The sequence below is a fragment of the Heteronotia binoei genome, chromosome 21, assembly GCF_032191835.1.
Source record: "Heteronotia binoei isolate CCM8104 ecotype False Entrance Well chromosome 21, APGP_CSIRO_Hbin_v1, whole genome shotgun sequence".
Lineage (NCBI taxonomy): Eukaryota > Metazoa > Chordata > Lepidosauria > Squamata > Gekkonidae > Heteronotia > Heteronotia binoei.
In genome coordinates, this window is record NC_083243.1 from 137,812,031 (window position 1) to 137,826,852 (window position 14,822).

At 43.8% G+C, this 14,822-nt stretch overlaps 1 protein-coding gene across 2 annotated transcripts in view; it reads left to right on the forward strand.

Annotated features, from left to right (window-relative positions):
• The window catches only part of SPON1 (spondin 1), a 686,539-nt gene that overhangs the window by 620,263 nt on the left and 51,454 nt on the right, over positions 1-14,822 (forward strand). The gene's annotated exons all lie outside the window — the stretch shown is intronic.

Genomic DNA, 14,822 nt, shown 5'->3' on the forward strand with positions numbered 1-14,822 from the left:
TATGTATTTATTGTGCAAATAAAGTATTAAGAGTTTTAATAAAGACATGTGTGTAATATTTGTTCATGGTTTGCAGCTCTCATAAGAACATAAGAGAAGCAATGTTGGATCAGGCCAATGGCCAATCCAGTCCAACAATTTGTGTCACACACTGGCCAAAAAAAAAATTATATATATATATATATATATATATATATATATATATATATATATATATATATATATATCTTTGGGTGAAGAAGTACCTCCTTTTATCTGTTCTAACCCAACTGCTCAGAAATTTCATCGAATACTTCACCTTGTATTGTGAGAAAAGGAGAAAAGTACTTCTTTCTCTATCTTCTCCATCCCATGCATAATCTTGAAACCTCTATAATGTTACCCCGCAGTCGACGTTTCTCCAAGCTAAAGAGCCCCAAGCGTTTTAACCTTTCTTCATAGGGAAAGTGTTCCAAACCTTTAATCATTCTAGTTGCCCTTTTCTGCACTTTTTCCAATGCTATAATATCCTTTTTGAGGTGCGGTGACCAGAATTGCACACAGTATTCCAAATGAGACCGCACCATCGATTTATACAGGGGAATTATGATACTGGCTGATTTGTTTTCAATTCCCTTCCTAATAATTCCCAGCATGGTGTTGGCCTTTTTTATTGCAATCGCACACTGTCTTGACATTTTCAGTGAGCTATCTACCACGACCCCAAGATCTCTCTCTTGGTCAGTCTCTGCCAGTTCACAGCCCATCAACTTGTATTTGTAGCTGGGATTCTTGGCCCCAGTGTGCATTACTTTGCACTTGGCCACATTGAACCGCATCTGCCACGTTGACGCCCACTCACCCAGCCTCAACAAATCCCTTTGGAGTTCCTCACAATCCTCTCTGGTTCTCACCACCCTGAACAATTTAGTGTCATCTGCAAACTTGGCCACTTCACTGCTTACTCTCAACTCCAAATCATTTATGAACAAGTTAAAGAGCATGGGATGCAGTACTGAGCCCTGCGGCACTCCACTGATAACTGTCTTCCACTGCGAAAACTGCCCATTTATACTCACTCTCTGCTTCCTATTAATTAGCCAATTTTTGATCCACAAGAGGACCTGTCCTTTTACTCCATGACTCTCGAGCTTACTAAGGAGCCTTTGATGAGGAACTTTATCAAAAGCTTTCTGGAAGTCTAGGTAAACAATATCTATTGGGTCTTCTTTGTCCACATGTTTCTTCACCCCCTCAAAGAAATGTAACAAGTTAGTGAGGCAATATCTTCCCTTACAGAACCCATGCTGAGTCTTCCTCAATAACTCGTGTTTATCAATGTGCCTACTCATGCTGTCATTGATAATGGTTTCTACCAACTTTCCCAGTATTGAAGTCAGACTGACTGGCCTGTAATTTCCTGGATCTCCTCTGGAACCCTTTTTAAAGATGGGGGTGACATTTGCTACCTTCCAGTCCTCAGGAATGGAGGCAGATTTCAATGAAAGATTATATATTTCTGTCAGAAGATCCACAAGTTCAACTTTGAGTTCTTTCAGAACTCTTGGATGTATGCCATCCGGACCTGGTGACTTATTAGTTTTTAATTCGTCAATCAGTTGTAGGACCTCCTCTCTTGTCACCTCAATCTGACTCAGGTCTTTCAACACCCCTTCAAAAATAAGTGGTTTTGGAGCAGGTGAACACTTTTCCTCTTCCACAGTGAAGACGGAGGCAAAAAATGCATTCTGCTTCTCAGCCATTTCCCTATCCTCCTTCAGTTATCCTTTGACCCATTGGTCATCCAAGGGCCCCACTGCCTCCCTGGCTGGTTTCCTGCTTCTAATATATTTGAAGAAATTTTGATTGTTGGTCTTTATGTTTTTTGCAATATGCTCTTCATAGTCCCTTTTTGCCTGCCTGATCACAGTCTTGCATTTGATTTGCCACAGCCTGTGTTCCCTTTTATTAATCTCATTTGGACTAGTTTTCCACCACTTAAAGGAGTCCTTCTTACCTTTTACAGCTTCCACTACTTTGTTTGTTAACCATGCAGGCCTTTTCTTATACCTGTTTGTGCCTTTCCTAACTTGTGGTATATATTTTATCTGAGCTTCTAGGATTGTAGTTTTAAATAGCCTCCAAGCTTCCCCAAGGGTTTTGACTGTATTTACCTTTCTTTTCAGTTTCCTCTTCACATGCCTCCTCATCTCAGAGAATTTACCCCTTTTAAAGTTAAACGTGGTTGTGCTGGTCTTTTGGGGCAATTCTCTATTTATACAAACAGTGAAATCAATAACGTTATGGTCACTGCTCCCAAGCGGTGTGATCACTTTTACATCTCTCACCAAGTCTTGGGCATTACTTAGGACCAAATCCAGGATTGCCCCACCCCTGGTAGGTTCAGAGACCATCTGCTCCATAGCACAGTCATTGAGAGCATCTAGAAACTCAATCTCTATCTCTCGACCAGAACACATATTGACCCAATCAACCTGCGGATAGTTAAAATCATCTATGACGACACAGTTTTTACGTCTAGCCACTATCTTTAATCCTTCCATCATATTATAGTCGTCCTCTATCTTTTGATTTGGTAGGCGATAACAAACTCCCATAGTTAAATTTCCTTTTGGGCCCTCTATTTCAACCCAAAGCATTTCTAGAAAGGAATCTAATTCTCTGACCTCAGTCTTACTGGACCGTATACCCTCTCTGACATACAGAGCCACCCCACCTCCAACCCTTCCCTTCCTATCCTTCCGATATAACTTATATCCAGGAATCACCGTATCCCACTGATTCTCCTCATTCCACCAAGTTTCTGAAATTCCCACATTGTCTACATTTTCTCCCAACACTAACATTCCAACTCACTAATTTCACTTCAAACACTTCTAGCATTTGTGTACAAACATCTATAATTTCCCAGGCAATCTAGGCCCACCTCTTTCCTCCTGCCACCTCGAGACTCTGGCAGGCAGTCCATTCTGTTTGTCACCATTTCAGTGGACAACTCTGATCCATTACCCGGTAGAAAAGTAACAGCTAATCCTTCATCTCTTTGAGATGAGTCCTCCCAAACCAGAGACATTTCATCTCCTGTTGGCTTTCCCCCAAGATTTAGTTTAAAAACTGCTCTGCCACCTTTTTGATTTTAAGCGCCAGCAGCCTGGTTCCATCTGGGGACAACTGGAGAGCATCTTTTTTGTACAGCTTCCGCTTGTTCCAGAAAGCATCCCAGTGCCTAACAAACTTAAACCCTTCCTCCTTACACCATCGTCTCATCCACACATTGAGACTTCTAATTTGCGCCTGTTTCTCCAGCTCTGCACGTGGAACAGGTAGCACTTCTGAGAAGGTTACCTTGGAGGTCCTGGCCTTAAGTCTCCCGCCTAACAGCCTAAATTTTTCCTCCAGGACCTCATGACTGCATTTCCCCACTTCGTTAGTGCCAACATGCACCACGACCACTGGCTCCTCCCCAGCACTATCAGTCTATCTACTACAGGCGTAATGTCCGCTACCTTTGCACCAGGCAGGCAAGTCACCATACTTTCAGTAAGCGGTTTTGCCACCCAGCTGTCTATTTGCCTAAGGATCGAATCACCAACTACCAAGACCCGCTCCCCCTCCCTGCCCAGGGATGGTTCTTTGGTGCGAAAGGATTCCCTCTCATCAACTGAAGAAGAGGTCCCTTCTGAGGGTGCATTCCCCTTATCCTCAGCCCGGTGCCCTGTTCTCTCTCGACCCTCATGCTCCCTGATAGCAACGAGGCTGCCACGTTCAGAGTGGGGCTCATCTAACACGTCCCCAAGAGTCTTCTCCGAGTCACCTTGGCCTCAAGGGTACGAACTCGTTCCCTGAGGACCAGGAGCTCCTTACATCAAGCACACACCCAAGACTTCTGTCCTGTGGGCAGATAGTCATACATGTGACACTCAGTGCAGAACACTAGAAAGCCCCCACCCCCTGCTGGCATTCTATCTTCATGATAGCTTTTTAAAAATATACAGTCCCCTTTTAAACACTTTTTGTTTATGTGGCTCTCCAGACGGGGAGAGCCTTATTGGGAACACAAGGAATCTGGGTTCCTGGTCCTTACAGAGCCCCCAGGCTAAGAGCCACAGACCAACAGCCCTTTAGCTCTCTGGCAAGATGCAGCTTAATAATGCAAAGAGGGTGGGGAACACAGCCACTCCTAATCAATCAGCAACAATCACCTTCAATCACTCTCAAACATCTGATGTTTATTCTGTGTTGCTCTTATGTTAAGCAAGTTTGGCCACTCCTGCCCTATCTTTCTATCTATCATGTTTAGCTTGTCATTCTTCTAAGAAGCTCAGGGCACCTTTTCCATTTTATCCTCACAACACTGTGACTATGTTGACAGGCAGTGACCAGTTGAACAATGAGCTTTACAAATGAATAGGAATTAGAATTTGGTCCCCAAAATCCTAGTCTAACAATCCTTCCCTCATTCAGCATATATTCTCATGAAGAAATAGGGTTGCCAAGTCCAATTCAAGAAATATCTGGGACTTTGGGGATGGAGATAGGAAACTTTGTGGGTAGAGCCAGGAGCAAAGCTGTGACAAGCATAACTGAACTCCAAAGGGAATTCTGGCCATCACATTTAAAAGGACCACACACCTTTTAAATGCTTTCCCTCCATTGGAAATAACGAAGGATAGGAGCACCTTCTTTTGGGGCTCCTAGAATTGGACCCTCTGGTCCAATCCTTCTGAAACTAGGGGGGGGGGGGGGTTGAGGAGAGGCATTAAATGCTATGCTGAAAAAATGGTGCCCCTACCTCAAAAAACAGCCCTCCCCCAGAGCCTCAGATACCATGGATCAATTCTCCCTATGGGAATTGGTCTCCTTAGGGAATAACAGAGCTCCCAGTAGACATGGCTGAGGCAGGCGGATGTCCTTACCTTATTATACCATCAAATTGGCCTCCCTGCACTGTTACTTAAGTCGGGCCAATACAGTTGATATTCTTGACACCAAAGCTGTATTTAACTGATGTGTCCAAACCATTCCATGCCGCACTAAAATCAACATTAAGTTAAATGGCTTAACCTATTTAAATTTTAGTTTAAATTTTAACCTGTTTTAAATTGTTTGAATCTGTTTTATTTTTGGCTTGATTGTTTCATTGGGTTGGAACCCACCCTGAGCCCATCATGGGATAGGGCGGGCTATAAATCGAGATAAATAAAAATAAATAATAAATTTCCCTCCCCCCGCCCGCTTTCTGATGACCCTGAAGTGGGGAGAGGGCCTCCATACTGGGGCATCCCCCGCCCCCACCTGTGGATTGGCAACCCTATGAAGAAACAAAATACAGAGCAGTGTGTGCTATAGATGTGCAATAGCACCAAAATCTGGATTTTGAATTGGGACCTTTCAGAACTGAAATCCATACTTTAGAAAATCTGGAATTTCTGAATAGTGAGCTTCTATTATCAACAGGAATAGCTATTTTTCACATTAACCCCCCCCCCCCAGACAAATCACTTTTCACATTTCCTCAATCTTCTGACCCTTTCCTATGCCAAATTCAAAGCATTAAGAAGAAGTGTCAAGTGCATACAACAACAACTTCCATTGCTATGTAGCAGAGCCAGGTGTTAGAAAATGACTGCATAGTGGATAGCAGAGCTTTTTTTGAGCAGGAACACAGTTCTGGCTGGCTTGGCATCAGGGGGTGTGGCCTTATGTGCAAATGAGTTTCTGCTGGGCTTTTTCTTTAAAAAAGCCCTTTGTGGAAGAATGGCCATGTCAGGGGATGTGGCCTTATATGCAAATGAGTTTCTGCTGGATTTTTTCTACAAAAAAAGTCCTGGTGGATAGGAACCATGAACAATGCAAATACTACTGAGGCAGCATTGGGCAATGGGCATGGCACAGTGGGGCATAGGACAGCTGTTGCTGGGGAGTGGGCAGCACCGGCAAGCAGACTAGAGAAGCAGTCAGACAGAGAGGATGGGTAGGCTGGAACTATCTACAGAGCTTCCTGGAGGATGCTTCCGTCCTTGATCCCCTTCAGTCTGGCTTTCGCCTGGGCCATGGGATAGAGACGGTGTTGGTTGCCCTGGTAGATGACCATCAACGGCATCTGGATCGGGGCGGCTCGGCGGTGCTGATGTTGTTGGACCTATCGGCAGCGTTTGATACGGTCGACCATCGGTTACTGACCTGCCGCCTCGCCGATGCGGGGATCCAGGGGTTGGCCTTGCAATGGCTTTCCTCTTTCCTTGAGGGTCAGGGACAAAGGGTTGCGACTGGGGGTGAACTGTCCTGGAGACACACGCTTGATTGCGGAGTGCCTCAAGGGGCGGTCCTCTCCCCGATGTTATTTAACATCTATATGCGCCCCCTTGCCCAGATTGCCTGAAGGTATGGGCTGGGTTGTCACCAGTATGCTGATGACACCCAGCTCTATCTGCTTATGGATGGATGGCTGGCCTGCGCCCCGAAAATTTGGACCGGGCGTTACAGGCTGTGGCTGGGTGGCTCAGGCTGAGCGGGCTGAGGCTAAATCCAGTGAAGACAGAGGTCCTTTGCTTGGGTCGTCAGGGTCCGGGAGGGGAAATCCCCCTGCCAGTTTTTGATGCACAAGGTCAAGAGCCTGGGGGTACTATTGGAGCCTTCCTTAACGATGGAGGCTCAGATAGCAGCCACTGCTAAGTCCGCATTCTTTCATCTTAGGCAGGCGAGGCAGTTGGCCCCTTTCCTGGAGCGTGACGATCTAGCAACGGTGATCCATGCAACGGTCACCTCGAGGTTAGACTACTGCAATGCCCTCTACATGGGGCTGCCTTGTGCTGAATCCAGAAGTTGCAGTTAGTGCAGAATGCTGCTGCCTGGTTGTTATTGGGGCTCCCAAGAAGGGAGCACATTCGGCCGGGGCTCCGGATTCTGCACTGGCTGCCAATAATATACCGAGTTTGGTACAAAGTGCTGGTTATTACCTTTAAAGCCCTATATGGCCTAGGACCTGCCTACCTTAGGGACCATCTCTCCCCACATGTTCCCCAGAGAGTACTGAGATCGGGATCGGCTTGTTATCCCCGGGCCAAAGGAAGCCCGCCTGAAATCTACCAGGGACAGGGCTTTCTCTGTAATGGCCCCTTTCTGGTGGAACCAGCTGCCGGAAGAGGTGAGGGCCCTGAGGGACCTTGGCCAGTTCCGCAGGGCCTGTAAGACAGCCCTCTCCCTGCTGGCTTATAACTAACTGGCATTGGAAACTGAATGTAGTTTTAAATAGACCGCTGTTATATGTTTTATTTTACTGTTTTAACTGTGTAAGATGTTTTAAATTCAATAATTTTATGTTAGATTTTATGTGCTGTGAGCCGCCCTGAGCCACTTCAGTGGGAAGGACGGGATATAAATCGAAATAAACTTAAACTTATCCCAACAATACTGGGCATAGCACAGTTGAATGAGTGAGAGAGCACAGTTTTGGTTAGCAGCTGGAAGAAAGGAAAGAACAGGAGGAGGAGGATGCAGCAGACTGAAGCATGGCTTACCTTGTAATATGGACTAGAGCAGGGGTGGGAAACCTCCATCCTGAGGGCCGTATGCAGTCCTTGAGGTCACTTGGTGTGGCCCTCAGAGATTGTATGGTCGAACTGAGCCATGTGGCAGCCTCCCTGGGGCCTGGCTGGCCAGCGAGAATCGGGGGGCCCAGCTGCATTGTGCAGCAGCCTCCCCAGGGCCAGGCAGGGATCACAGGGCCCAGATGTACTGTGCCGCAGCCTCCCTGGGGCCTGGCTGGCCGGCCAGAATTGCTGCAGGGCCTGGAAAAGTTACCGTCACAGTTCAGTTTGCACTTGATTATCCCAGATGGTGTGACCTAATATGCTAATATTAGGGGATGTGGCCTAATATGCTACTGAGTTCCTGCTGGGCTTTTTCTACAAAAAAGCCCTGGACCTATGCATTTGCCTAGAGCGGCGGGCCATGTGTGTGTGTGTGTGTGCCAGATTAGGCTCTCCACACATTACTTCAAATAGAAAAACAATTATTTGCATTAATTTTGCCAGCCTGAATCATTCTCCCTTGGCGGAGCACTGTTTTTAAGTTGATAATTTTTTATGACCAACGAATGATGTTATAAATATCCATATGGCCCTTGGCAGAAAAAAGGTTCCCCACCCCTGGACCAGAGTGTGCCATTCTCTCTTATTCAAAGGGCACCTCAGGGAAGCCCAGCAGTGTTCCTACAGCTTTCCCCATGTTCTGACTACCTCTGCCATGCCCACCTTTCATACTGCTGGCAGGCTTTCTTGAAAAAACAATTCTGCTACAGCAAAACACAGACAAAAATGAAAATCACACAGATGTACATAAACACAGAAACTGTCTTCTCTGCGTCCCTTTCTGTATTTGGCTTCTCTCTGCACTTTAGTGTCTATTAGGAATAAAATAAAAGAGATTGTTATATGGAATTTTTATATGAAAATGTAGGACACTTTGGGAGGATAAGTCAGGCATAAGGATAAGGTTTGTTGGATAGTTGTAGATAGCATGAAGATGTAGATAGTATGAAGACATTTGTCTCATAGCAACTGGATGACTGACTCATCACATGCAATCACACCCATATGTTCTTTTTTAAAAAAAATGAACAATTTTCAAAGATTGCTTTAAGCCTTGCATGCTGGCAGTTTCTGGTTCTCCCATTGGCTGTGGTGCGTACCACATCAGCCACTTGTCCATGAATCACCAGTCAACAGAACCTGCATGCCATTGGTTGGACCCCCTCCTCTCCTCTGCCCACTGCCACCAGACATGAAAAGCTTGCTGAAACACTTGTCTCTCCTGAGCAGGATGTTTCTCCTGTGTCTCAACTACTGGAGGACACGGCATCTTGCACTCCTTTGTCTCTTCAACTCCTACAACACCACTGCCCCTTGCCCTGGTCTTTCATTTTATATATATATATATATATATCATAGTCCTTTCCACCCTTTTATCCTCAGAACAACCCTATATATATATATATATATATATATATATATATATATATATATATAGGGTTGTTCTGAGGATAAAAGGGTGGAAAGGACTATGATGTGAGCTGTTATGGCCCCCATTAGGGAGAAAAGCAGGGCACAAATGAAGTAGATATATGAATAAATGTTCCAGTGGACTCTTCCCATGTGAGGATCAGATAATATTTTACCACAGATTGGAATCCTAATTCGGTTTTTCCATTAAGTACAGAAACTAGGGGTGTGCATCCAGATATACCAGAGAAGAAAATATACCTGAAATTAACTATTTTGATTTGGGTATATCAAACAACAGCAAACATTCTTGGATTACTGGAAGTAACAAAGTTATTTCTCAGAATTTCAAGAGTTTTTAGGGTTGAGGGAAGCAGGAGATAGAGAGCAAGCCAGCCAAGGCAAACAGCTGCCAGGTGGCATCTTGTCTCTGTAAATTTTAAAAGGAAGAGGTCTGACCAACGCCTGATAGTTAGTCTATCTTTCCCATGGCCATTTAATTTTTTTTTTAAATCGCTAAGGGAATCCACTCCTCCAACCATAATTTTTTAAATGAAAAGGGAAGAAAGGCATGCCATCAAACAATGGCCTGCTGATGGCTCCTCAAGGCAGCATTGTAGCAACTGACCTTTTGTCTGTAGGGAGCAGAGCCCACCCCAAACCTGACAGCTGCATTCGTGTCCAGCCAACAGTTTATGTGGCTTTAGAAACCTTTGTGAGTCTCTGGATACCCTCACAAAAGCTTCCAAATACATGCTTTCCATCCCTTTTCAATTTTAAAAAAATTAAAGGGACATTGGAGGGGGATGCTCAATTTCAAATCAGGGTTTTTTCTGTAGAGCATGATTTTCAGGTGCTGACATTCTCAAACCATGAAACTGTCCAAAAATACACTACAATTTCATGCAACTACAGATTAGCCTCTACCTAGGAAAAGGACAGTCTTTTTTCACAGTGGAAACCAAAGCAGCTTACACCATTCTCCTTTCCCCTTTTGATCTTCACAACAACCCTGTGAGGAAGGTTAGGCTGAAAGTCTGTGACTGGTCCAAAATCACCCAATCAGCTTCCACAGCAAGAACCTGGGTCTGGCAGATCCTGATCTGAAGCGCTAACTGCTCTGCCACACTGGCTGTCATAGGGGGGCTGCTGCTGAACAGGAGCAAGCAGCCAGGCCTAGGGTAGCCAACCTCCAAGTGGAGCCTAAAGATCTGGTATCAGAACTGAACTCCAGACAAGTGATCTCTCTCTGGGGAAAAAAACTGCTTTGGAGGGTGGACTCTATGGCATTATATTTAGCTGAGGCCTCTCCCTTTACTGACAGAACCAAACTTGGTTGCCTAGCAACAGCCACTGCCTAGCAGCTTCCCCAGTGATCTAATCCTAATTTGTCCTGGGACAAGGCTGAAGGAGTAGAGAAGAAGGGAGTGATAGGAAAAAGATGACCACCATGGGCTCTGAGGAAATGCTGAGCCAGGCCTTGTCACTTAGTCTCATTACCACCTTTGTTCCCTGTCTCTTTCCTGTCTTCCCACTACCTCTACCTACTTTCTCTTCCAAATTCCACAGAGATTGAGTAGGTGACAGTGGAAGGGAAAGAGGGCAGTAGCAGGAAAAAGCTACAACCACCATATCCTACTACCCAAGCGACTGCTTCATAGTAAGGCTGCTGCTGACAGTTATAATTGGACTATGTATATACATATAAAAACTTGATTAAAAAGTAGTATCCATTTACTTGTTTCTTTAAAATATCTGAAACTTTACAAGTCAGATAACAAGTAATTTAACAATACAATGGCTTGAATCTCTCCAAAATTTACCCTAGTTGGCAAGCATGACTTTCTCACCTGCCTTCTCTTGTTAAACAACCCCAAATATTGTTCCAGAGGAACAGGCTATCCCCCTCAGGAATAGCACAAGAAAGAAGTTGGAGGGCTTCTTGGATAGGGGGAAATTGGCAAAAAAAATCACTCCTCACGACTGCTCTCACAGATCTGTTCAATAGTGAACAACTTCATATCTAAAATTGAATTGGTGGTCTTTTTCAGACATCCTATGTAAAATGGATAGGTTTCATTTCTGTCCCGTCATCCAGTAAACTGGTACATCACTTTTTCTTCCATGATTGAGCCTCTGTAGCACTCCGCCAATTCAAACTGTCTGGCTTTCTGTTTCCCACCATTTTTTGCCACATAGGCAATCTTCCTGAGGGTTTTTTGGGGGGCTTTCTATTGGAAGCACTATGGCACTGAAGGAGGACAGCAAAATAGTGCCACCACTGAGTCATCTGGCTATTCAGTGCCATAGGGCTCCCAATAGGATGTTTCAAAAAGAGATCATGTGCCTGGAGAAAAATCGAGGGAAAATCCTGTCACTCCATAGCACTTCAGATTCGAAAGAAGGATTTGAAACCAGGAGGAAAGCAGTCTTCATTAACAATGCCTCAGGCATGCTTTACCAATGGAACAGAAGCGGAATTGTCTGAACAGGTAAAAGTATTCCAGTAGCAACCACTTCCTGTAACGGTTCTGTCTGAAATGACAGAAAACATTGGTTACTGGCCAGTTCCTAAACTGGAATACATAGGCTGTCAGAAAAAGTCCAATAAGACCTCAGATCTAAACAAACATCATCACATAAAACAGCACTGCAACATTAATAAATTACCTTGAAAGGAAACTAGCATATAAAATCACGCTCAAAAACAGCAGATACCCATGGGGAGGATGTCCTTTAATGAGTAATGATGAATAGGCAGCTTTGCACATAGATCTGAGGGAAAAGGGAAAAAATGGGGGGATGCTGTTAGAGGTGGTAGAAGAACAGAAAAAAATGATGGAGAAGAAAGCAAAACATTGCAAAATGTGTGTCTAAAATATTCCTCTTGTTCTGGCCACTAAACAATATATCTTAAGAGTGTCCATTCACTTTGGTAAGCTATTCCAGAAGAAGTGATATGAAGACTGCAGTGCTGTGATGATCCCAGTGCAAACACTATTAATTTCAGCAGGGATTTACTCCATCACAGCTATTCTAAAAATTGATCTGTAGAGCTGAGATCCTGACCTAGCTAAATCAGTAGAAAACCTTGCTGTTTAGTTCACTTGGTGTTCATCAATCCATCAGAGATATTCTTAGTGGAGAGGCATGTTTGTTCAAGGGAAGCAACGATTGAACACTGATGGCTTGATACATTAGAACTAGACTGCCTGAAACACTACAAAGCAAAGAGCAATCTTATCGTAGCTGCCAGGTGATGGATGAGATGACAGCAAGTCTTTTCATCTGTACTAGTCATGGTGCCCTATCCATCTTGAAGAGTCTTGGCACACAGAATTGGCTAGGTTTGCTCCTTGGAGGGCGCCAAAGAAAACAAAGACAGAATTTGACCTTAAGTGGTACAGGCAAGCTTGTGAAGGGCATAATGTAACTTCTAAGGCTTTTCCTTCAAAAGGAATCTTGTAGTTCATACAATCACCAACTACTTGTATTACAGTCACACTGAGTGTATCTATTGATAGTGAAGGTGGGATATTCATTTTCTAATATAAGTAAAAACAAATAGGGGAGACAATGGTCAGAACTTTGATTACCTTCCTTATTTTGTTTTAAATTAGAATTTTCAATGCAGCATTGTATAATGGCATGACTATAACAATTATTCACATTTACCCCCTAAAATTGAAATGGTCCTTACCAATCTGGTCAGTACATTAACATCTGAATTCAGTCTTTGCCTAAAGTTCAGATTTCAAATGAATCATAAATTTCATTCATGAATTTCATAAATACTCTTTTGTTACTGAAATTAATCATTCTCCTCATTGCAGTGCCAGTTTGGTGTAGCGGTTAAGTGCGTGGACTCTTATCTGGGAGAAGATATAGGAGTCTCTGATTCAGGGAGAAGGGCGGGGTATAAATCTGCAATTCTTCTTCTTCTTCAAAGCCTACCTATCCTATATGGCTCCCCCCCCCCCGCGAATCCTCTAGTCCTTGCTAAACTTTTTTGATGACCCATAGCTGGAAAACTGATAGGATCCAGACCAGTATATTGTTGGCATAATTCCTTGCATATACTCAAAAGGTTAAAGGAAATGCCTCCATAGGTTAAAGTGATGGAACAATGACTTATACTATAACGTAGGTTCAGCAATGCAATTTTTTTCATATCCTTTCTTTAAGTGTGGTATATATATTTTTTCTGCCTAATTACATTATCCTCTAAATATGAAGGATGGAACATTAGGCCTCTGTGTCCTGAATCCAATACAATGTTACAAATGTTATTTTACAAGAACTGTACTATTTCTGCTGGGCATTGTTTGTGTCTTTCTCCTCACAGCCCAGTGCTGTGATGCTTCATTCTTGGAGCTCTTTGGATCTTTTGATACATTTTGGACTAGGGATGGGTATGAACCTGCCCATGATCCTAAATTCATGACTAAAATCCACGTGGGTCATGGTTCACAAGCCAAGATTCTCACTTCAGTGACCCTCCCATGACCCTCCATATGGTTTTTGGAAGCATCAGCAACAGACACACTGGTACTGGTCAATTACAATCATCAAAGCAACTGGGGGGATGGACTTCTGCAGCCCTGGAAACACCAATAATGATCCTCCAAAGCTCAACAGGCAGCACTGGCTGCCAATAAGAGAGCTCATATGCTCTAAGGCAGCAGAATGATATATACCCCCAGCTCACACACAGCCATTGTTTTCCATCTGAAACAGGTGAGCTGCACATTACTTAGAGGCAGAGAGGGAACTGGAAATCATTCCTCCTGCGAACAGTTGGATTGCGGGTGTTAGTTGCTTACTCTGGGCTCTGAGGCATCTGTTCTTTTGCTCACACTGGGCAAAGGGGCTTAGCTGTTGGTTGCCTTGTCAGAACACCCCTCCCCCCTTCATAGTTATTTCTGACACCTCTCCCTGTTTGGGGTTGTGTTTGGTGCTGGACTCTTCCTCTGGGGCACCTGTCCATCTGCTCATGCTAAGTAGGGGGCTTAGCTTCATTGGTTCTTTAGCTGAGGACCACCCCCCTCCCCATTGGACTTTGTGACTATGAGCTCTGGCTGGCTGGGACTATGTGAGGTGGAGTGGACTCAGAGCTCCAAGCCACCTGTCTCTCTGCTCACACTTGCCAGCCTGCTGAATGACATGATTGATTCCATATGCAATACAATACAATGCAGCCTCTTGCATAAGGAAATCCTTGGCAACATAACAAGAATCAGGGTGGGCTGCTTATTGCTGTAAATATTCTTTGGAAGAAACTTGTACAATACTTGACTACAATATTTTCTGGCTGATGCAGTCAATCTCACATGTGCTTGAGCATGAAAAGCTAACTAATGATATTTTTGAAAATGTTGTTATGACCTTTTTAGTTAGAGCTCAGCACAAGCCTTCTAAAAAAATCTATCAGAGAACCAAGCAAAGACTACATCTTTGCTTCATTACCTACAGTTTTAAACAAATATTGTTCCATGAGTGTCAGATAATTCATGTTTCCTTTCCAAGTGACTTCAAGTTCCAATAAAATTTTCAAGAAGGAGCAAAGTAAGAGCCACTTCATTAAATAATACACATGCTCTGAGTGCTGAAAAGAATATAGTATAATATAACAATATCAAACACTTCATCATATCAATCTTTGATGTTTCTAGTACATGCAGAAAGTCTGCTGCCTATCACTGTGATCCTAAAATCACTTTGCTGGAAATACTATGTCAACTTTAGTTTGACTGCTCACAAAAATGTTTTATAGGTTACCACATAACTCTCTCACACTATATTTTTTCCCTGCAGCATTCA